General features: G+C 39.7%; 1 long non-coding RNA gene across 2 annotated transcripts in view; it reads left to right on the forward strand.

The window, feature by feature from the left end:
* LOC137216796 (uncharacterized) overlaps window positions 1-22,469 on the forward strand; it is a 34,126-nt gene that overhangs the window by 9,692 nt on the left and 1,965 nt on the right. The window contains exon 3 of one of the 2 annotated variants that reach the window (XR_010939859.1): window positions 1,225-1,358. The exons of the other annotated variant lie outside the window; for it this stretch is intronic. This is a non-coding gene — a long non-coding RNA (uncharacterized lncRNA). Of the gene's footprint in view, window positions 1-1,224; window positions 1,359-22,469 lie in introns of those variants that run through there. 2 annotated transcript variants of the gene reach the window in all.

A 22,469-nucleotide genomic window follows, 5' to 3' on the forward strand; every position in this document is an offset into this window, starting at 1 on the left:
ATAAAAAAAAAATAGAGGCAGTAGGATCAGGAGTCAGATCAGGGGAACTGAGACCTTGTGACTGTGAACATGAAGGCCTCTATCTGAAAATTCGACTGTTTGGGGGCTCATGGATGTGATTCCTTAATCCCGAATATTTGTGATTTTCAGCAAAACAAATAATCAAATTACCAGTCTTATATTCACTAATTAATTTCTGCAGTTAAATTTCTTTAAATGATTTTTATGCTTCAGTCACTTTTCACTTGCAAAGCCTAGGGGCTTTAAAAAGGCTCCCACCGTGAGGACATTTCAGAAACTGAGAGATTGTTAGAAAGGCCAACACTGATCACGAAGCCAGGAAGTCAGCAGTGCACTGGTACTAGAAGCTGCTGAATACAGGGAGCTGGTGTAAAAGTCAGAAAATGCGTATGTTCCACGTGCCGTGGTAGGCTCTGGGGTTAGAGGGATCAGGCAAGCTGATCCAGCTGTCTTCGTACAGAAAATCACGCAGGCAGATCTTAAACCCAGTGGTCTGTAAAGATTTGTCAGGATTATCGAGGAGGCGTCTCACCTGCGCACACACGCGCGCACACACATACACACACTCACACACAGTTAATAACTTAGAATTCTGAAACACAGCTAGGATCACAGAGTGTTGGAGCCAGTCTGTCTACCTCTAAAGCCTCAAAGAATGTCTATGGCACCAAACCCTTTTTCGTACAACTTTATTTCCATTTAATTCAGAGCCACTACCTGCAGTTCCCCTGACTGTGCTTGCCTGCTGTTGCCCTGTAGGGAGCCTGGGAACTGAGTGTTCTGCTTTATCTGAAGTGCAGGGACTGAGTGGGCAGCTCCAGTGTCCAAGCCCTTCACACTGAGTATGGCCCTATCTTACCAGGACGTGCCCTCATGTTGCTGTCACACTGCAGGCTGTCTGTTCTTGCCTCTGTATTGCAGTTAATCTTCCACTACACTAGCGTTAGAATTCTCTGCCCTGCGACTTTGGTGGCGCTTATTTTAATTTGCACCTTAGAGGTTCATGTGGTTATGGCTGGGCCAGAAATGATTCCTCACCCTCCCCAGTAGGTTGGATACTACAGAGAATTACCTTACGCACAACAGATTCAATATGCTAATGACCTGAATACCGGTGTGTCAGCTTTCTAGTGCTGCGTAACAAATTGCCGCAAATTTGGCAGCTTAAACCAGCACGTGTTTATTATTTCACGGTTTCCACAGGTAACACGTGTGGCATGCATCAAGTGAGTTCTCTGGTTAGGGTCTCACAAGGCTGAAATCAAGGTGTCAGTGGGCCTGGGACCTTACCTGGAGGCTCCGGGGAAAAAGCAGCTGCCAAGCTCATTCATCCAGGTGAGTGGCAGAATCCAGCTCCTGTGGTGGCAGGACTGAACTATGTCCTTGCAGGATGTCGTCGGGGCTGCTCTCAGATCCTAGAGGCTGCCTGTGTGTGGTTCCCTCCATCTTTAAGCAAACAGTGGTGTGTCAGATCCTCCTTGGGCTTCAGATCTCTGTTGCTTCCCTCTGCTGCAAGCCAGAGAGAACGGTCTGCTTTTAAAGGGCTCCTGTGGTTAGATTAGGCCCTTTTGGATAATCCAGGATAATCTCCTTATTTTAAGGTCAGGGGTTTAATAACCTCAATTACAACTGCAAAATCCTGTTAGCCATGCAGCATAGTGCAAATGTGCACGTGATTCCTCCTCTAATTCGCAATACCTGGGATTATGGTGGGATATGTTGGGAGACCAGTTTTAGAATTCTGCCTACCACAGCCTTTACTAACCATCAGATGATTATTTGTTAAAACCCTGTTTTGCAACCCTGATGGGGTATCTGTAATTCCTGTGATCATACTGCCCACTCTTTACTGAGTTCCATCATGTCATCATGTAGTTTTACTTGCACCAGGTGCTTGTGCCTTCCCAAGTGTATTGGTCAGGGTTCCAGAGGAACAGGACCAATAGGATATTTAGAGAGAGAGAGAGAGAGAGAGAGAGATTTTTTTTTATTAGGAATTGGCTCCCATGTTTGTGGAGGCTGACAAGACCCAAGACCTGCACTTGGCAAGGTGGAGACCCAGGAGAGCTGATGGTGTAGTTCCAGTCCGAGTCCAAAGGCCTGAGAACCAGGAGAGCCAGTGGTGTAAGTTCCAGTCCCGAAGTTGCTGGCATCGTCTCAAGAAGATGCGCTTTTTCAGTTCAAGTCCGCAGGCAGGGAAAGACCAGTGTCCCCCCTCAAGCAGTCAGGCTTGAGTCCCTCCTGCTTGAGGGAAGGTCAGCTTTTTTTGTCCTATTCAGGCTTTCGAGTGATTGCCATGGGACACTCCCACTAGAGGGCCACCTGCTTTACTCAGTCTACCTATCCAAATGGTGATCTCATCTAAAACTCCCTCACAGACACACTCACAATAATGGTCGACCTAATATCTGGGCATCCTCCGTGGGCCAGTCACGTCGACACATAATATCACACATCACTCCAGGCACCTTGACACAGTCCATAATTTAACATTTATTTAAAAATTCCTATTCTATCTCAATTAACTGTTCGGTTTCCCAGCTTCGTCGCCTATAAGACGGAGTTGTGAATAATTTCACTTTGTTCGTTGCATTTAAACTAATTACCTTTAAGGTTATATGTGTGAAAGGGAAAAACGGATCAGGAAGCAGCTTACATTCTTTACCGTATAGGAGAATTCTGCATCATGTGGCATGCAGATTTAATAATACCTAATATTTATGAAATATTTACCATATTTAGCAAGTCCTTTTGTAAGCTCTTTAAATGCTTTACCTCATTTGTTCAGCAAAACACCATGAGATACATGCCATTGTTAGTCCCCTTTCCGTATGAAGAAACTGAAGCACAGAAGTTAAGTAATTTGTCCAAGATGACAGCTGGTAAGTGGCAGGCCCAGGATTGGAATCTATGGCTTCAGAACCAATGTCCCTAACTAATTAGTGTGACCATATAATTTGTCATCCACACCAGCATGAGAGCACTATTAAAAATTATACCTCAGTGGGCATAAAACAGGAAAGACTTACACGTATGAAGACACTGCTCACTCTGTTAGTGAACATTCTTTGGGTTGCAAGTAGCAGAAAATTCTTTCCTAGATTGGCTCAATTCAAAAGGAAGTTCATGATCTCAGAGTATTTGCAACATCAGCATCACTTTTCCTCCCTCTGCTCGATTATTCCTGTCAGCATACAAACTGGTGTTGTTATTTTTATTATTATTATTATTAAAAAACAAACACAAAACGACGTTCTTTTTGCCTCACTCCCTCTTACCTCCTATGGGGCCTTTTCTCCTCCCCTTGGTAGCAGACCTCCCATAAGGAGCGTCTACACTCGCTGTCTCCAGTTCCCCTCCTCCCATTCTGTCTTAATCTCACTCTGATCGAACAAGTACACCTTCACCTAAACTGCAACTGTTGCGGTCAACGTAAGAATGACATTGATATTTCTAAGTCAATGGCTGTGTCACAGTCCCCTCCTTAAGTGACCCGTCCATAATTTTGGACCCAGTTGATCCCTCCCTCCACCTGGAACTACTTTCTCCTCTGATGTATTATTCAGCATTCTCTAGAGACGTGGAAACAATAGGATATGTATACGGGAAGTGATTTATTAAAAGGAGTTGTCTCACGCAGTTGTGGAGGCTGAGAAGTCTCCCAGTCTGGTGCCTGCAAGCTGGAGACCCAGAAGAGCTGGTGGCCTAATTCAGTTTGACAGTGGCCCGAGGACCAAGAGAACCAACGATGTAGATTCCAGTCGGGGTCTGAAGACCTGAGAAACTGTAGTGCCGAGGACAGAAGAAGATCAATGTCCCAGTTCATTCAGTCAGGCAGGAAAGACTCAGTTTTTCCTTCCTCCACGTTTTGGTTCTGTTCAGGCCTCGAGGGATTGTTTGATGTCCACGCGTGCTGGGAAGGGCACACTGCTTTCCTGAGTCCACAGATTCAAATGTTAGTTTCACCTGGAAAGAGCCTTACGGACATACCCAGAGATGACGTTTAGCCAAATATTTGGACACCCCGTTATCCAGTCAAGTTGACACATACACACCTGCGTTCCAGGACAGTACTTTCCTGGTTGTTCTCTGATGTCATGCAGCTGTAGCTCCTCAGTCTTCTTGGCTGTTTCTCCTCCTGTTCCTGTGACCTCTTGATACCGACAAACCTCAGAACTGAATTCTTGTCCTCTTCTCCTCTCTGCCTACACTCATTCCTTTCGTGATCTCATCCAGTACTGTGGCTTTCTATGCCATCTGGACCCTCTTCTTTCCCCAGTTTAGATATCCAACTTAGACTCCAGCGTCTGTTGCCACTGTCCACTTGGAAGTCCACGTGGATGTCTAATAGACATTAGATTTTAGCCCTGTAAAAACTGAACTTATTTCAAACAGTCGACTTCTGTTCTTTGTCATCTCAGTTAACATTATCCTTCTAACGACAGCCTCTTCAATAAGTGGTGCTGGGAAAACTGGACAGCTACATGGAAAAGAATGAAATGAGAACACTCCCTAAGACCATACACAAAAATAAACTCAAAATGGATTGAAGACCTAAATGTAAGGCCAGACACTATAAAACTCTTAGAGGAAAGCCTAGGCAGAACACTCTATGACATCAATCACAGCAGGATCCTTTTTGACCCACCTCCTAGAGGAATGGAAATAAAAACAAAAATAAACACATGGGACCTAACGAAACTTAAAAGCTTTTGCACGGCAAAGGAAACCATAAACAAGACGAAAAGACAACCCTCAGAATAGGAGAAAATATTTGCAAACGAAGCAACGGACAAAGGATTAATCTCTAAAACATACAAGCAGCTCATGCAGCTCAATATCAAAAAAAACAAACAACCCAATCCAAAAAATGGGAGGAAGACCTAAATAGACATTTCTCCAAAGAAGACATACAGATTGCCAACAAACACATGAAAGGATGCTCACCATCACTAATCGTTAGAGAAATGTGAGTGAAAACTACAATTAGGTATCACCTCACACCAGTCAGAATGGCCATCATCAAAATATCTACAAACGGGCTTCCCTGGTGGCGCAGTGGTTGAGAGTCCGCCTGCCAATGCTGGGGACATGGGTTCGTGCCCCGGTCCGGGAAGATCCCACATGCCACGGAGCGGCTGGGCCCGTGAGCCATGGCCGCTGAGCCTGTGCGTCCGGAGCCTGTGCTCCGCAACGGGAGAGGCCACAAAAGTGACAGGCCCGTGTACCGCAAAAAAAAAAAAAAAAAAAAAAAAAAAAATTTACAAAAAATAAATGCTGGAAAGGGTGTGGAGAAAAGGGAACCCTCTTGCACTGTTGGTGGGAATGTAAACTGATACAGCCACTATGGAGAACAGTATGGAGGATCCTTAAAAAACTAAAAATAGAACTACCATACGACCTAGCAATCCCACTCCTGGGCGTATACCCTGAGAAAACCATAATTCAAAAAGAGTCATGGCCCACAATGTTCATTGCAGCTCTATTTACAATAGCCAGGACATGGAAGCAGCCTAAGTGTCCATCGACAGATGAATGGATAAAGAAGATGTGGCACATATATACAATGGAATATTAGCCATAAAAAGAAGCGAAACTGAGTTATTTGTAGTGAGGTGCATGGACCTAGAGACTGTCATACAGAGTGAAGTAAGTCAGAAAGAGAAAAAAAAAATACCGTAGGCTAACACATATATATGGAATCTCCAAAAAATAAAAAAGAAGTGGTTCTGAAGAACCTATGGGCCAGAAAGGAATAAAGACACAGACGTAGAGCATGGACTTGAGGACACAGGGAAGGGGAAGCTGGGACCAAGTGAGAGAGTAGCACTGACATATGCACACTACCACATGTAAAATAGATAGCTAGTGGGAAGCAGCCGCATAGCGCAGGGAGATCAGCTCGGTGTTTTGTGACCACCTAGAGGGGGTGGATAGGGAGGATGGGAGGGAGACGGAAGAGGGAGGAGATATGGGGATAGATGTATTATGTATAGCCGATTCACTTTGTTATACAGCAGAAACTAACACACCATCGTAAAGCAATTATACTCCTATAAAGATGTTGAGAACAAGCAACAGCAGCAAAACAAGCAAACAGAAAAACACGTTATCCTTCTAGATGCTCACTTAGAAAGATTGGGGTCAGTCTTGCCATTATATCCATCCAGAAATCCTGTTGCTTCCATGGTCTAATGCCTCCTCCCGTGCTACCGCTTGATTCTAAGCCACTACACTTTATTGCCTTAGAACAACAACAACTTGCAACACCTTTGAAGTATTTACGTGGTCTACCATTTTCTACAAGATTTGCTCTTGTGTTACTTCTCTGAAATCCAACTACACTACCACTAGATCCCTCCACACCTACCTTAACCCTAGTAGTTACACTTTAACCGAAGCCTCTTGCACTGGCTGTTCTCTGTGTTGCAAAGGTTCTTCCTCCACATATGTAACAGCTCGCCCCGTCAACTCCTTCAAGACTTTACTCAAATATCACTTTCTGAGGAAGGCCTATCCTGACCGCTTCACAAAATTTCCAGTTTCTCAGCATTCCAGACCTAGTTTGCTTTTCATAACAGTGTAATCTTCCTACGTACAGTATAATTTAATCATTTATTTTATTTATTGTTTATACAGTTACCCCAAAATATGAGTTCTATGAGGGCAGAGACAGATGTCTGTTTTGTTGACTACAGTATCTTCAGGGTCAACAGGAGTGCCTGGCAGTTAGCTGGCAGTCACTACCGTTTGGTCCATTTCCCAAATAGACTGGAAGTGCAAAGTAGGGTGGGTTCTAGACATGGCGAAGTCTAGCTCAGGGATGTCATCAAGGGTTCAGATACTTTCCCTCTCTTTTTCTCAGCCACCTCAGTGTCCTCATCATTCTGGTCCCCAGATGTCTGTAGCAGTTCAGGGCTCGTATCTAGGCATGGTAATATTTAGGCAAAAAGGGAAAATATCTTCCAGTGTTCCTTTTCAAAGAGAAAGAAAACTGACATGATACTTTCCAGAAGATATCCACCCGCATCGACCCAAACATATGAGACTGAATCTGGTCACATGACCAACCTAAAATCAGAGATTGTCAAGGATATTGGATGCATCGTGACCGGCTTAGATGAACATGAGATGATGAGGAGTTTATCACAGTGTTCCCTGAAACACATCTGTGCACTGGTGTGATAAGATGAGAGCGAGGTTGGGGGCGGGGCGGGGAGAGAGAGAGAGGAGAGAGAGAGAGAGAGGTTGTGTGTGTGTACTTGATAGGGGGCGGAATTCTGGTACTCAGTGGTTTCAGATTGTAAAGAAACAAATTATGGTAATTCAGGAGGCAGAAGATGGGGGAAGGTTGATGTCTTGCATACAAACTCCTGGTCTGTTAATGGCATGAGGCTAACATCATCTGATATGTCCATCTCATACTAGGTAATGCTTTGACAGAGGCACCAGAAATGCTCACAGTCAAGTTGGTAGAGACACTTTTACCCACACAGTGTTTAGGTAGGCATTAAAAGTGTTTTATTTCATGGATGAGTAACCAACCCCTTCTGACTGATAACATCTTCACGTAGCCATGTTAATACCTTTATTCAAATCTCAAGGCTTCCCTGTCTTGGGACCTTCCTATTCTCTTTTGTTGGGTTCAGTTTTGAAATAATATATACGTGCATACAAGAGAAGCGTAAAACATATATACAGAGATTTATAATGAGCAATTATAACGTGAAAACCTATGTGACCACCACCCAGGACAATGAGTCAGATAGTATTAAAACCCCAGAGCCCCTGAGGCTTCCCTCCCTGACCACAACCGTGTATCTCCTCAGTAGAGAAATCTGCCATCCTAATCGTTGTTCAGTATCTCTTTTCTTTTAATTAATTAATTCATTCATTCATTTTGGGCTGCGTTGGGTCTTTGTTGCTGCGTGCGCGCTTTCTCTAGTTGCGGCGAGCGGGGGCCACTCTTCGTTGCGGTGCGCGGGCCTCTCATTGCGGTGGCTTCTCTTGTTGCGGAGCACGGGCTCTGGGCCCACGGGCTTCAGTAATTGTGGCACGCGGGCTCAGTAGTTGTGGCTCACGGGCTCTAGAGCGGAGGCTCCGTAGTTGTGGCATGCGGGCTTAGTTGCTCCGCGGCGTGTGAGATCTTCCCGGAACAGGGCTCAAACCCGTGTCCCCTGCCTTGACAGGCAGATTCTTAACCACTGCACCACCAGGGAAGTCCCCAGTATCTCTTCTTGTTGCTCATTGTAGCTTCACCTACCACCTATGTAAACTACACTAAACTATCTAGTTTCATTAAAGAACAAAAACAAAAAGCCCTTATGGCATCAGGCATCCCATGTCTGCTTTGAGTTTTTAGTGTACACTCAGAAAACCACCTCATGTAACTTGTGTCTAGAGGCTCCTTGAAATGTATAAAGAAATCCCTCTTCCCAGGTTAAAGGGACAAACCCTCTTCCCAAATATGTGCTTGGGGGTGAATTCAATGCCAGGGTATACATGAGAGCTAAACGGTGTTCTCTACCTCCAGTGAGTCTATAGTCTAGGTAGGAAGATGGTGCTTACCGACGCTGTGCACTGGCAGAGCTGAAGACAGCTCAGGTTAGCAGCAAGGCCATGGGTGAGATATTCTCTGTGCCGCCTCTCCCTAGTTTGTGATTTGGGGCGAGGCTCTCTACCTCTCTGAGCCTGTGTACTTACTTCTTAAAGAGAGATTTAAAACCTGCTCCCCAGGGTTGCCATGTGTGGAAGTTTGTAGCTCTCTGCTGTAACCCACTGCACTGCTCCGAAGGAAGGGTGAACAATATTTCGGTTCTCCCTGAACAGTCTACACGGCATACATACGAGCCTAGTGACTTTAGTACCTACTAGGTGTTAATGTGAGGATTTCTGTGGCCCCAGGAACACACCAAGGCAGCTAAGTGGAGTGGTAGGAGGCTGGACATTAAGATCAGAAATATCGGGCTTAATGATGATATTCATGGTGAAAGCTAACTTGTATTGTGCACTGTAAGCCCCCACAGGCACAGGGAGTGTGCCTCGTAGCGGGCACCTCAGTGACACAGTAAGATCTGAGTACTGAGACTAGAAGCGTCTAGGTTAATGATGTACTTTACTTTTTAAAGAATCAAAAACGTTAGAGAGGCTTAAGTTCTGTTGAGTATTCCCTGCATCCAATCTATTGCTCAAAACATATTATATGCACCATCTCATTTAATCCTTACCATGGCCTGAGGAGGTAGGTATGCTCAGTGATTACCCCTATTTACCAGTCAAAAACCTTGAATTCAGAGATTAAGTAACTTTTCTGTGATCACACAGTTAATAATGAAGGACACAGGAAATGATCCCAGTCGGTATCTAGAACCCACATTACTTTTTGTGAGGGAGATACTTTTTGGGGGAAATAATTTCAAACTTAGAGAAAAGTTTCAAAAATAGTGCAAGGAACTCCCATTTCTACTTCACCCAAATTCCACAATAGGTAATAGTTCCCATATTTGTTCTCTCTCTCCTCCACCTTTCTCTTTCTGTCTGTCTCACTGTCTTGTTTTCCTGTCGATACACACACCACACACAGGCGCACATACGTACAAACTTTTTCTAAATCGTTTGAGAGTAAGCTGCAGACATGTCCTTTGACCCCTAAATACTGCAGTGTTACTTCCTGAGAACTAGGGCATCTTTTGGGGTAAGCACTGTACAATTATCAAAGTCAGGAAGCTAACATTGATACAGTACTATTATGTATCTCATCACAGACCTTATTCAAATGTGGCAATTATCTCAACAATGTCATTTATAGAAAGTTTTATAATTTTCTCTTCTCCTCTCCAGTCTAGAATGACGCTTGTATGTATTTGTTGTTTCACTTTAGTCTTCTTCAGTCTGGGACAAGTCCTCAGACTTGCTGTCTTGAACGACCATAAAAGTTTTGAAAGTATGAACCATGCCCCTCAATTTGGGTTTGCCTGATTTTCGATTCTCATGACTAGATTCAGCTTGTGTATCTTTGCCAGGGAAACGACAAAAGTGATAGTATATCCTTCTCAGTGCATTATATCAGTCGGCACATGCTATTTATTTATTCTGTACTGGTGAGGTTAAAGTTGATCACTTGGTTAAGGTTGTATTCACCAGGTTACCCCAAACTAAAGTGATTATTTTCCCTTTGTCCACTTAAATATATTGTGGGGGGATACTTGGAGACTATGGAAATATCCTGTTCTACCATCATTGATGATTCTTCCCTAAACCCACTAATGAATGGTGGTTGAAAAATCATGCATTTCCAACTCCATCATTTCCCCCCCATTTACTAGTTGGGATTCTTCTGCAATGAAGAGCTTTTCTCTGACCCTCATTTGTGAATTATTCATGTCTTCATTGATATCCTATGAGCTCATGGACATATATTTTATTCACTGGCTATATAAACCCATTACCATCGCGATTCAGTTTGATGCTCCAATTTGCCCAGATTTGGTCAGTGGAACAATGGAAGCCCCGTAAATCTTGTTCCTGTATCCTTTTAGGTGTACCCCTATTTTTCTTTGAAAATTTCTTTTGGTACAGCAAGGTATTCCTGGCTCTTCTTGTACTTTCCCTGTTCCGGCCCTGGAATCAGCCATTTCCCAAGGAGCTCTGGTTTCTTTTGTGTAGAATGGTATTTAGAATCAAGTCTGTGCTTTTAACTATTGTTCTCTTACTGGCAGTATGAATTTACACCCCCCTACATTTCCCTTAACTTCATTACCCAATATGTGGAATTGGCATAAAAATAGGATTTTTTTTTTTTTTGGCCGTGTTGCGCAGCTTGTGGGATCTCAGTTCCCTGACCAGGGGTCAAACCCAGGCCCCAGCAGTGAAAGCACTGAGTCCTAACCAATGGACCGCCGGGGAATTCCTAAAAACAGGGGTTTTGTTATTGGTATGTTGTAAGGTTTAGATACAGTAATGAAGCATGTAGTACAGTGCCTGGCACACAGGTAGTTTTTAAAAAATAGCATAATTTCGGCATCAGAAAGAATAACAACAATAATAATAATAATGGTTTATCACCCAGTGAATAAAATAAGAATCTATAAGTCCATTTGAAAATAAGTGGTAGCTATTTTCATCATCATTTTTGTTACTACCAAGTACTTCTGACTGTCAATAAGAGATACCTCTGGGAAAACCCTCAGGTTTACAATAGTAGCCTTGTCAAGTCAAGACCAACTCAACAGCATCACAGAGCTTGCAAAAACAGAAACATGAAGAATGATCGCAGAAGCAGGCCTCAGGCCTTGGTGACTGACACCACTTCAGTATTAGAAACAAAGGACATGAAGTGAAGAGCACCAGCTAGTCCTACAGCCTGCTTCTGGCACCCAGGACCTCCCTTATCATGGCCCTAAGAGCACTGTGCTGTGAACAGTTGTTTGTCTGCTTCATTCATTAGACTGTGAGCTGATGGATGTAACTTGTTTATGACTTATTCTCGGCACCTAAAACAGTACCTGTCCGATAGGAGACATTCGACAAATGTTTGCCGACTGAATGAATGGAAGTGTTGAGCCGTTTCAAATATCTCATTAGGATAACTAAGGAAAGGAGGAAACTAAGGCTCAAAAAGGTAGAGAAGCATCCCCAAGGTCATACAACTAGTAAGAGATAGAGGTGGAATTCCATCCTGGTCTGACTCTAGAAGCCTGAAGTCTTAAGTTGTATTGGCCTCTTTGGACAGTGGGCCTTCCCAGAAAGATTAACTTGTCCAGTTTCCATGTTTCCCAGAGTCAGGTGGGAGACCCATAGGCACCAGATTGCATATCCGAGACTGCTTCAAGGATCAGGCATTTAATTCAACAAATATTTATGGATCACTTACTATAGGCCTTTCCATCTCGGGGGACAGAGCTCTGAGCACAATAGTCAGATCCCCTGTGTTCATCAATATTTCATTGTAGTGTGAAAAGACAGACAGTGAAGAAAGGGATAGATAAGATTTAATATGGTGGAAAAGTTATAGCTTGATTATCAAATAGGTAATCATCCATCGTGTGTGTGCAGAAGAGAGAGTGGATGTGGAGGTGAGAGAGAGCTTGCTGGGTTCAGGGAAGTAGGAGTAGTTTGTAATGGCTGGAGGTAGAATGAGATGTAGACTGGGGACTGAGGTGGGAAATTGGAAAGCAGAATCCACAAGAAGGTGAGTCACTTAACTTCCCTGAGATGAAGTGTTCTTTTCAAGAAAATGGGGATTTGAATATCTGAGAAAATGCATGGAAATGTCTAAGGCTGAAATCTAAAAACAGTAATGTTATTAAATTATTAACCAATAAAGATAGTAATACTAGGTGGTGAGTTGGAATCCATGGTATGTAGCTTTTTCAGTTTCACTTATTTTATGAAGTAATATTCATTTGAAGGTCCTCCATGTCTTTCCATAGCTTGATAGTTCATTTCCTTTTGGCACTAAATATTTCGTTGTTTGAATGTACCACAGCTTATTTATCTGTTCACCTACTGAAGGCCATTTATTTCTTCCAAGTTATGGCAATTGTGAATTAAGTTGGTATAAACATTTGCATGCAGATGTTTGTATGGATATAAGTTTTCATTTCATTTGGGTAAATACCAAGGAGCATGATTTTTGCATCATATGGTAAGAATATGTTTAGTTTTGTAAGAACTGCCAAACTGTTTTCCAAACTGCACCAGTTTGCATTCCCATCAGTAATGAATGAGAGTTCCTGTTGTTTGACATCCTTGCCAGCATATGATGTTTGTCAGCATTTTGGATTTGGCCATCCTAATAGGTGTGTAATACTTATTTGCCTTCTATACATCTTTTTTGGTGAGGTGTCTCTTCCGATCTTTTTTTGTTTTAAATTGGGCTGTTTCCAAGCTTTATTGAGGTATAATTGATATACAAAAATTGCACATATTTAATGTATATATTTTGATGAGTTTGGACACATGCATACACCTGTTATATCATCACTGCAACCAATGTATTAAATATATTCATCACATCCAAAAATTTCCTTGTGCTCTTTTCTGTTTTGTTTTTTGATGTGTGTGGGGTAAGAACACTTAACATGCGATGTATCCTCTTAACATATTTTAAAGCACACAGTATTATACTGTTAGCTATAGGTACTATGTTGTACAACAGATCTCTTGTTGAGTTTTAAGAATGCTTTGTATATTTTGGATAACAATTTTTTATCAGATGTGTCTTTTGCAAATATTTTCTCCTAGTCTGTGTCTTACCTTCTCATTCTCCTGACATCATCTTTTGAATAGCCGAAGTTTTTTATTTTAATGAAATCTAGCTTATCAATTATTTCTTTCAATTGTTCATCAATTATTTATTTCTTTTGTTTTCCAGCTAAAAAGTCATCATCATATCCAAAGTCCTCTAGATTTTCTCCTATATTATCTTCTAAGAGTTTTATAGTTTTGCATTTTACTTTTAGGTCTATGATCCATTTTGAGTTAATTTTTGTAAAGTGTGTAAATTCTGTGTCTAGATTTATTTATTTTTATGTGTGTGTTCAATTGTTCCAGCACCATTTGTTGAAAAGGCTATTCTTCCTCTATTGAGTTGTCTTTGCTGCCTTGAAGATCACTTCTATTTATTTGTGAAAATCTATTTCTGGGCTTTCTATTCTGTTTAATTGATCTATTTGTCTGTTCTTTCACCAGTACCACATTCTGTTGATTGCTGTAGCTTTATAGTAAGTCTTAAATTAGAATAATGTCAATACTCTGATTTTTTCCTTCTCTTTCAATAGTAAGTTAGCTATGTTGGATCTTTTCCCTCTCCATATAAACTGGATCAGTAGTCAATAACCATAAAATAACTTGCTGGGATTTTCATTGGTATTGTATTGAATCTTTAAGCCAAATTGAGAAGAACTGACATCCTGACAATATTGAGTCTTCTTATCCATGAACATGGAACATCTTTTCATTTATTTAATTCTTCATTGATGTCTTTCATCAGAGCTTTGTAGATTTTCTTAGATAGGAATTGTACATATTTTGTTAGATTTATATGTAAATATTTCATTTTGTGTGCTAATATAAATAGTATTGTGTTAATTTCACTTACACTTGCTCATTACTTGCATATAGGAATTATTGACTTTGGCATATTAACCCATATCTTGCAAACTTGCTATAATCACTTGTTAGTCCCAGGAGATTTTTGTTGATTCTTTCAGGTTTTTTGTTGATTCAGGTTTTTTGTTGTTTCTTTCTACATAGATGATTATGTCTTCTGACAACACAGATAGTTTTATTTCTTCCTTCCCAGTTTATATACATTTTGTTCCCTTTTCTTGTCTTATTGCATTAGCTAGGACTTCTAGTACAATGTTGAAAAGTAGTGGTGAGAGGGGACTTCCTTGCCTTGTTCCTAATCTTAGCAGGAAAACTTGTAGTTTCTCACCATTAAGTATGATGTTAGCTGTAGGGTTTTTGTACATGTTCTTTATCAAGTTGAGGAAGTGCCCCTTTATTCCTAGTTTCTGAGACTTTTTAGCATGAATGAGTGTTGGTCTTTGACAGATGCTTTTTCTGCACCTATTGATATAATCATACGGTTTTTCATTATTTGCCTATTAATGTGAAGATTTACCTTAATTCATTATTGAATGTTGAACCAGTCTTGCATGCCTAGGATAAATTCCACATGATTGTGGTGTATAATTCTTTTTATACATTGTTGGATTTGATTTGCTAATATTTTTCTGAGGATTTTTATATTCCTGAGAGATATTGGCCTGTAGTTTTCTTTTCTCCTCTAATGTCTGTGTAGTTTTTATATTAGCATAATGCTGGCCTCATAGATGGGTTAGGAAGTATTCCCTTAGTTTCTATCTTCTGGAATAGATTATAGAGAATTGATATAATTTCATCCTTAAATGTTTGGTAGAATTCACTAATAACCTATCTGGGCCTGTCACTTTCTATTTTGGAAGGTTATTAATTATTCATTCAATTTTTTATTGATAGAGGCCTATTCAGATTGTCTATTTCTTCTTGTGTGAGTTTTGGCAGATTATGTCTTTCAAGGAACTGGACCATTTTATCTAGGTTATCAAATTTGTGGACTTAAAGTTGTTCTTAATATTACTTTCAATTTTATTTTCAATGTCCATGGGATTTATAGTGAAATAAAAATTGCGACTATACAATGGAGAAACCTGGCAAACTCTACCTGAGCCAAGTGATCAAGGTTAACTTTATCAGTTACAAGTCAAGTTTATAGAATATACCCCGGATATGTTGTATTGAGAATGTCACTTCATGTCTGTGGTCTTCCTCCCCAAAATCCATAAGCTCAGTCTAACCATGAGAAAAACATCAAACAAACACAATTGAGGTGCATTCTAAAAATTACTTGAACAGTATTACTCTACCCTGTCAAGGTTATCAAAAACAAGGAAAGTCTGAGAAACTGTCACAGCAATGGAATACTATTCAGCCTTTAAAAAGAAGGAAATACTGCCATTTGTGACAACATGGATGAATATGAGGGCATTATGATAAGTGAAATAAGCCAGACACAAATACAGCATGATCTCACTTGTATGTGGAATCTAAAAAAAGTCAAACTCATAAAAGCAGAGAGTAGAATGGTGATTGTCAGGGACTGGGCAGTGGGAGAAATGGGGAGATGTTAGTCAAAGGGTATAAAAGTTCAGTTATGCAGGATGAATAATTTCTGGAGACCTAATGAACAGCATGGTGACTGTAGTTAATAATACTGTATTAGATACTTGAAACTTGCTAAGATAGTTGATCTTAAGTGTTCTTACCACACACATACAAAATTGGAACTATGTGATATGATGGATATGTTAATTAGCTTGATTGTGATAATCATTTCACAATGTATACATGTATCAAAATATCATTTTGTAAGCCTTAAATATATACAATTCTTATTTGTCAAGTATATCTCAGCAAGGCTGGAAAAAAGAAAATTAATAACTGTTACCCCCCCCTCAATAAAGAAGAGCCTAGGGAGACATGATGACTAAATGTAATGTAGTGTCTTAGATGAAGTCTTGAAACAGAAAAAGAACATTCGATAAAAATTGAACAAATATGAATAAAGTATGGACTTTAGTTAATGTGTCAGTGTTGCTTCATAATTTCTGACAAATGTACCATAGTAATGGAAGATGTTAACAACTGGGGAAACTGATTTCTGTAAATCTGAAATTGTTTTAAAATAAAATTTCATTAAAAAAAGACTAACCACACTGTTAGTCAGGATGTGGAAGAGCTGGCATTCTTATACGCTGCTGTGGGAATATATAATGGTACAACACTTGGAAAACAGTTTAGAAATTTCTTTTAAAACAACCCTGGGCCTATGTCTACCATTTGATCCAGCCATTCTAGTCCTAAGCATTTAGCCGAGAGAGAAGAAAGCATATGTCCAAAGGGATCAAGTATACTTCAGTAAATTTTTTTTAAAAAGCTAAGGATAATTTCACTTTGCGATTATTAAAATTACTTGATTCTGAAAAAGAGAGAAAGCATATGTCCATATGAGGAATTGGGAATCATTGGGAGGCAGGGAGCATAGAAGGCTTCCTGGAGAATATATGTATCAACTGAGTGTTGATATGAAATAAAATCCCTAAATGACTGAGATGTTAAAAATGTCGCCTTGGTTTATGTTGGTGCCAAGAACTATGCTAACTGCTATATCAGAAGCTGTATGAGTTTGTTAGGGCTGCCATTATGAAGTTATGACTTAAACAACAGAAATTTATTGTTTCACAATTCTGGAAGCTAGAAATCTGAAATTCGAAATAAATGTGTCAGCCTGGTTGATTACTGCTGAGGACTATATGGGAAAGACTGGTTCCAGGCCTCTCTCCTTGGCTTGTAAATTCATCACCTGGATCTCTGGCTTCATTCTCCCTTTGTGTTTGTCTATTTCTTTACATGGTGTTCTTTTATAAGGACACCAGTTGTATTGGATTAGGAACTAAGTACCTCTGCAATGACCCAGTTTCCAAATAAGATCATATTCTGAGGCAGTGGATGTTAGGATTTCAACATATGAATTTTGAGGGGACAAAATTAAACCCATAACAGATGACAGAAATGGAGCAGAGTTCTGGATCTCCGAAACCTCAGATTTCTTGTACAAATTAAATGGCATCTAATACACAGAAGCTGTTCGTATGGTGTCTTGGAAAGATAGCATCTACTATACCAATACCAGTTTGGAACATGAATTTTCTCCTTACAGTATATTTACAAAATATTTGTTAAATCAGAACCTCTTCAGGGGGTCCTACCATATTTCAGGCAGTTTCAGGTGCTAGACATGAAAGCATAATGAAACATGGTTCCTATCTTGAAGGATCTCACAGTCTAATGAGGAAGTCAGAAATATACTTTTAAAAGTAAAACCAAAGGTTGTAGTTGTTGAATTCAATATCTGTATTTGTACAGTAGCAGGACTAAGACCATGGGAAGTAAAATAGAAAAGCAGTGTCGAAATGTATAGGAAGAAAATAAAAGCAGTTGTGTCCTCTAGATTGTAAGAGAGCTCACCTGGATGTGACGATTCCATTGTGTATTCATTTCACACTTTTGAGTCTTACTATGTGAGCTTGAAGGAAAACCATGCTTTTCACCTAAAAAATCCAATTAACATATTTGTATTTGTTCAACAGTTCATCCTTATAGACATAATTTATTAAGGGCCTCATATGTGTGCTTAATAGCATTGTATTTGGGAAACCTTCAGTGAACGTTCAATTTAATTTGAAGATAAGGCCAGCTCTGAGACAGAATGTAATGGGGAGGCTGGAGTCTTTCACAAATCTACAATGTCAGGATACCAGAAGTCCCATTCTAGAAGTTTTAGAAGTTTAGAGATACAATGGAGAGTGAAAATGAAACTGAATTCTAGCATATCAGCTATTCACTAATTTTTCATGTACATTCTCAAGTGATGAAATATTAAATACAATAATAGTGATCTGTCATTCCCTGACCACTTGTGAGAATCTAGACTGGGACTCTGCCATGCTCTGGGGAATACACATGGCAGGTCTTATCCCTTAGAAACCGTACCATCTGTAACACAGACAAGCAGACAGATAATTGCAGGATTACTATTGGAAGAGCATGACTGAACCCTAGGACCACACAAGAGGATATCTTATCAAAAGTTGTCAGGAAAGACTTCTTAGATACTGTGGTATTTAATAATGAAACAGATCTGATTATCCCCATTTTACAGATGAGGAATCTGAGGATAAGAAAAGTTGTTGGCCAAGTTCACACACCTGGTAAATCTGTGGAGCCAGTTTTCACTCTTGGTCTGTTTAACTCTAAACCACTATGTGCTTTAAATGGTAGCCACCAAGTAGAAGTCCTATGAATTTTTTGTCTTAGAAATTACTAAAACTGCTAAGTCTAGAGTAGTTTTGGATCAGGAGGCATCTTCCAGGGAGAGATTACTGTAAATGTCTCTGTATTTTCCTGGTGTCTCACCACAGGGTAATTGGCTTGAACAAGCTGTGAGTATTGCAGGACTCTGAAGCAGGCCTTTCACTTTGCCTTTTCTAGTTAACAGCTGTTTCTGTGGAACTGCTCCCTCTTAGGATTAGACATGACTTCTTTTTTAAAATTGAAGTATTGTTGATTTACAGTATTAGTTTCAGGTATACAGCATAGTGATTCAGTATTTTTACAGATTATACTTCATTAAAAGTTATTACAAGATGATGGCTATAATTCCCTGTGCTGTACAATATATCCTTTTTGCTCATTTATTTTGTGCATAGTAGTTTGTATCTCTTAATCCCTACCCCTATCTTGCCCCCTCCCCTTCCCTCTCCCCACTGGTAACCAGTAGTTTGTTTTCTATATCTGTGAGTCTGTTTCTGTTCTGCTGTATAATTCGTTTATTTTATTTTTTTGATTCCACATATAAGTGATATCATGTAGTATTTGTCTTTCTGCCTGACTTATTTTACTAAGCATAATATTCTCTAGGTCCATCCACGTTGCTTCAAATGGCAGAATTTCATTATTTTTATGGCTGAGTAATATTCCATTGTATATGTGATATATATATCACATATTCTTTATTCATTTGTCTGTTGATGGGCACTTGGGTTGCTTCCATATCTTGGCTATTGTAAATAATGCTGGTATGAACATTGGGGTGCATGTATTTTTTCGAATTAGTGTTTTTGTTTTTTTTGAATATATACCCAGGAGTGGAATTGCTGGATCATATGGTGGTTCTTATTTTAGTTTTTTGAGGAGCTTCCATACTTTTTTCCAGAGTCCTTGACACAATAGAACAGTTGGACTTATCTACAGATATCTACAGGACAGTACATCCAAAAACAGTAGAATATACAGTCTTTTCAAGTGCATGGAACATTCTCCAGGATAGATTACATACTAGGCCACAAAACAAGTCTCAACAAATTTAAGTGGGCACTACTTTAAGTGACAAGGACAGAAGTTGTATATCCAGTTTCCAAGCCCTTTCACTGGATAAGATACCTGTCTTCCCCAGAAGGAAACTTTAATGTTGCTGTTTTCTTCCAAGATGCCTACTTCTTCCTGATCTCACAAAAAATGTGAGGGAAAAAAAAGCAGATCTGTGGTTTCCATACAAATTTGATAGGGTGTCTTAATGCAATATATAATATGCAAATATCTTTTAAACTTTCTATTTTGAAATAACTGCTGACTCACAGGAAGTTCAGAAATGGTACATAGATTCCTATGTGCCCTTCAACCAACTTCCCACAATGGAGACATCTTATATTTAGAGTACAGTATCACAACTAGGAAATTGACATCGGCAGAATATCATTAACTAGACTTTTACAAAACACTCAATTTCACTATTTTTTGCAGGCATTAAAAATTGTGTATGTATAGCTTTATACAGTTTTATCCCATGTTTAGATTCATGAAATCATCACCACAGTCATGATACAGAATTATTTCATCATTGCAAAGGAAGTTCCTCATATTGCCTCTCATTTAGCAACAACTCTCCCCCATCTCCGTTCCCTGGCAACCACTAATCTGTTCTCCATCTTTATAGCTTTGTCATTTTGAGAATGTTATATAAATAGAATCATACAGTACGTAACCTTTAGAGTATTTTTTTCATTGAATGTAATGTCTATGACATACAGGACGTTGCATTTATCGATAATTCAATTATTTCTTTTTGCTAAATAGTATTCAGTTGTAGGGACGCACTAGAATTTGTTTAACTACTGAAAGATATTTAGGTTGTTTCCAGTATTTTTGTTGTTATGAATAAAGCTGCTATGAACATTCACATGAAGATTTTTGTGTAAAGATAAGTTTTCATTTCTCTGGAATAAATACTCAAGAGTGTGATTGCTGGGTTATATGGTAAGTACAGGTATAGTTCTATAAGAAAATGCCAAATTACTTTCCAGAGTAGTTGTACCATTTTACATTACCACTAACAATGTATGAAAGATCTAGTTTCCTAATTCTCACTAGCATTTGGTATTGTCACTATATTTTATTTTAGCCAGTCTGCTATCTGTGTAGTGATATTACATTGTGGCATTAATTGGCAATTCCCTGATGGCTAAAAATGTTGAACATCTTTTCATGTGCTTACTTTCTATCCATATGACTGACTTCGGTAAAATGTCAGTTCATGTCTTTTACTTCTTTTCTAACTGAATATTGTTTTACTGTTAAGTTTTGTGACTTCATTATATATTGTAAATATAAGATCATGTTTGATATGTAATTTGCATAATGTTTTCTCCCAGTCTGTAGCTTGTCTTTTCATCATCTTAACAGTGTTTAGCAGCACAAATGTTTTTGATTTTAATTTTGATAAAATCCAATTTATGTTTTTTTTAATGGATCATGTTATTGTGTCATGTCTAAGGACTTTTCATCTATCCCCAGGTCATCAAGATTTTTCTCCTGTTTTTTTTCCTTAAATTTTTAAAAGTTTACTCTTGACATTTAAATCCACTATCCATCATGCATTTGACTTTTGTACATGATGTGAGTTTTAGGTTCTTTTTTTTTTCCTATAGATGTCTAATTGTACCAGTACAATTTTTTAAAGAGGTATCATTCTTCCACTGAATTGCTTTTGCCCTTTGTCCAAAATCAGTTTGGCATATTTGTGTGAATCTATTTCTGTGTTCTCTATTCTGCTCAGTTTACATGTGTGCCTATTTCTCTGCAATACCACATTGTCTTCATTATTGTAGCTATATAGTGAGTCTTAACATTAGCAGAGTGATTTCTCCCACTTTATTTTTCTTTCTCAGAATCGTTTTAGTTATTCGAGTTTATTTGTCTTTCCATAGTAAGTCCCCTACATATGAATGAGCTCTGTTCCAAGAACGTGTTTGTAAGTCCAACAAAGTTAGCCTGGGTACCCAACTAACACAATTGGCTATATAGTACTGTACTGTAATAGGTTTAAAATACTTTTCATACAAATAATACATAAAAAACAAACACAAAGGGGCTTCCCTGGTAGTGTAGTGGTTAAGAATCCACCTGCCAATGCAGGAGACACAGGTTCGATCCCTGGTCCGGGAAGATCCCACGTGCCACGGAGCTACTAAGCCCGTGCATCACAACTACTGAGCCTATGCTCTGGAGCCCATGAGCCACAGCTACTGAGCCCGCGAGCCACAACTACGGAAGCCCATGTGCCAAGAGCCTGTGCTCTGCAACAAGAGAAGCCACCACAGTGAGAAGCCCGTGCACTACAACGAAGAGCAGCCCCCACTCGCCACAACCAGAGAAAAGCCCACGTGCAGCAACGAAGACCCAATGCAGCCAAAAAAAAAAAAACACCCACAAAAATTAAAGAAAACGTTTTTAATCTTACAGTACAGCACCTTGAAAAGTACAGTAGTACAGTACAACAGCTGGCATACAGGGACTGGCATCGAGTGAACAGGAAAGAAGAGTTACTGACTGGAGGAGGGAGAGGAGGTGGGAGATGGTAAAGCTGAAGGATCGTTAGCAGTAGGAGATGGAAGGCAAGCTGCAATTTCACTCATGCCTGACGGTGATGGCACAGATTCTGGTTCCTTGCTGGATTCAATTCTATCTTCAATTCTATCTTGAATACCCTCTTGAAAAAAGGATCCAGTGATGTCTGGGTAGTAGCTCTTTTTTCTCATCATAGATGACACAGTAGCAATGGGTTGCATTCTGAATGGCTGCTGCAACCATCATGTACCGTTCTATGTTCAGGTCCTGTGCCTCAAAAACTAACAGTGCGTCCTCAAATAAAGAGAATCCCCTTGCCATTTCCTGTGTCATGAATATCTTCGGTTCTTCAGTTACTTCTTCCTCATATCTCTCTTCATCCTTTCTCTGGGTGTCCAACTCCATCAAGTCTTCATTAGTAAGCTCCTCGTGTTGCA

Source organism: Pseudorca crassidens, chromosome X (genome assembly GCF_039906515.1).
Source record: "Pseudorca crassidens isolate mPseCra1 chromosome X, mPseCra1.hap1, whole genome shotgun sequence".
Classification (NCBI taxonomy): Eukaryota; Metazoa; Chordata; class Mammalia; order Artiodactyla; family Delphinidae; genus Pseudorca; species Pseudorca crassidens.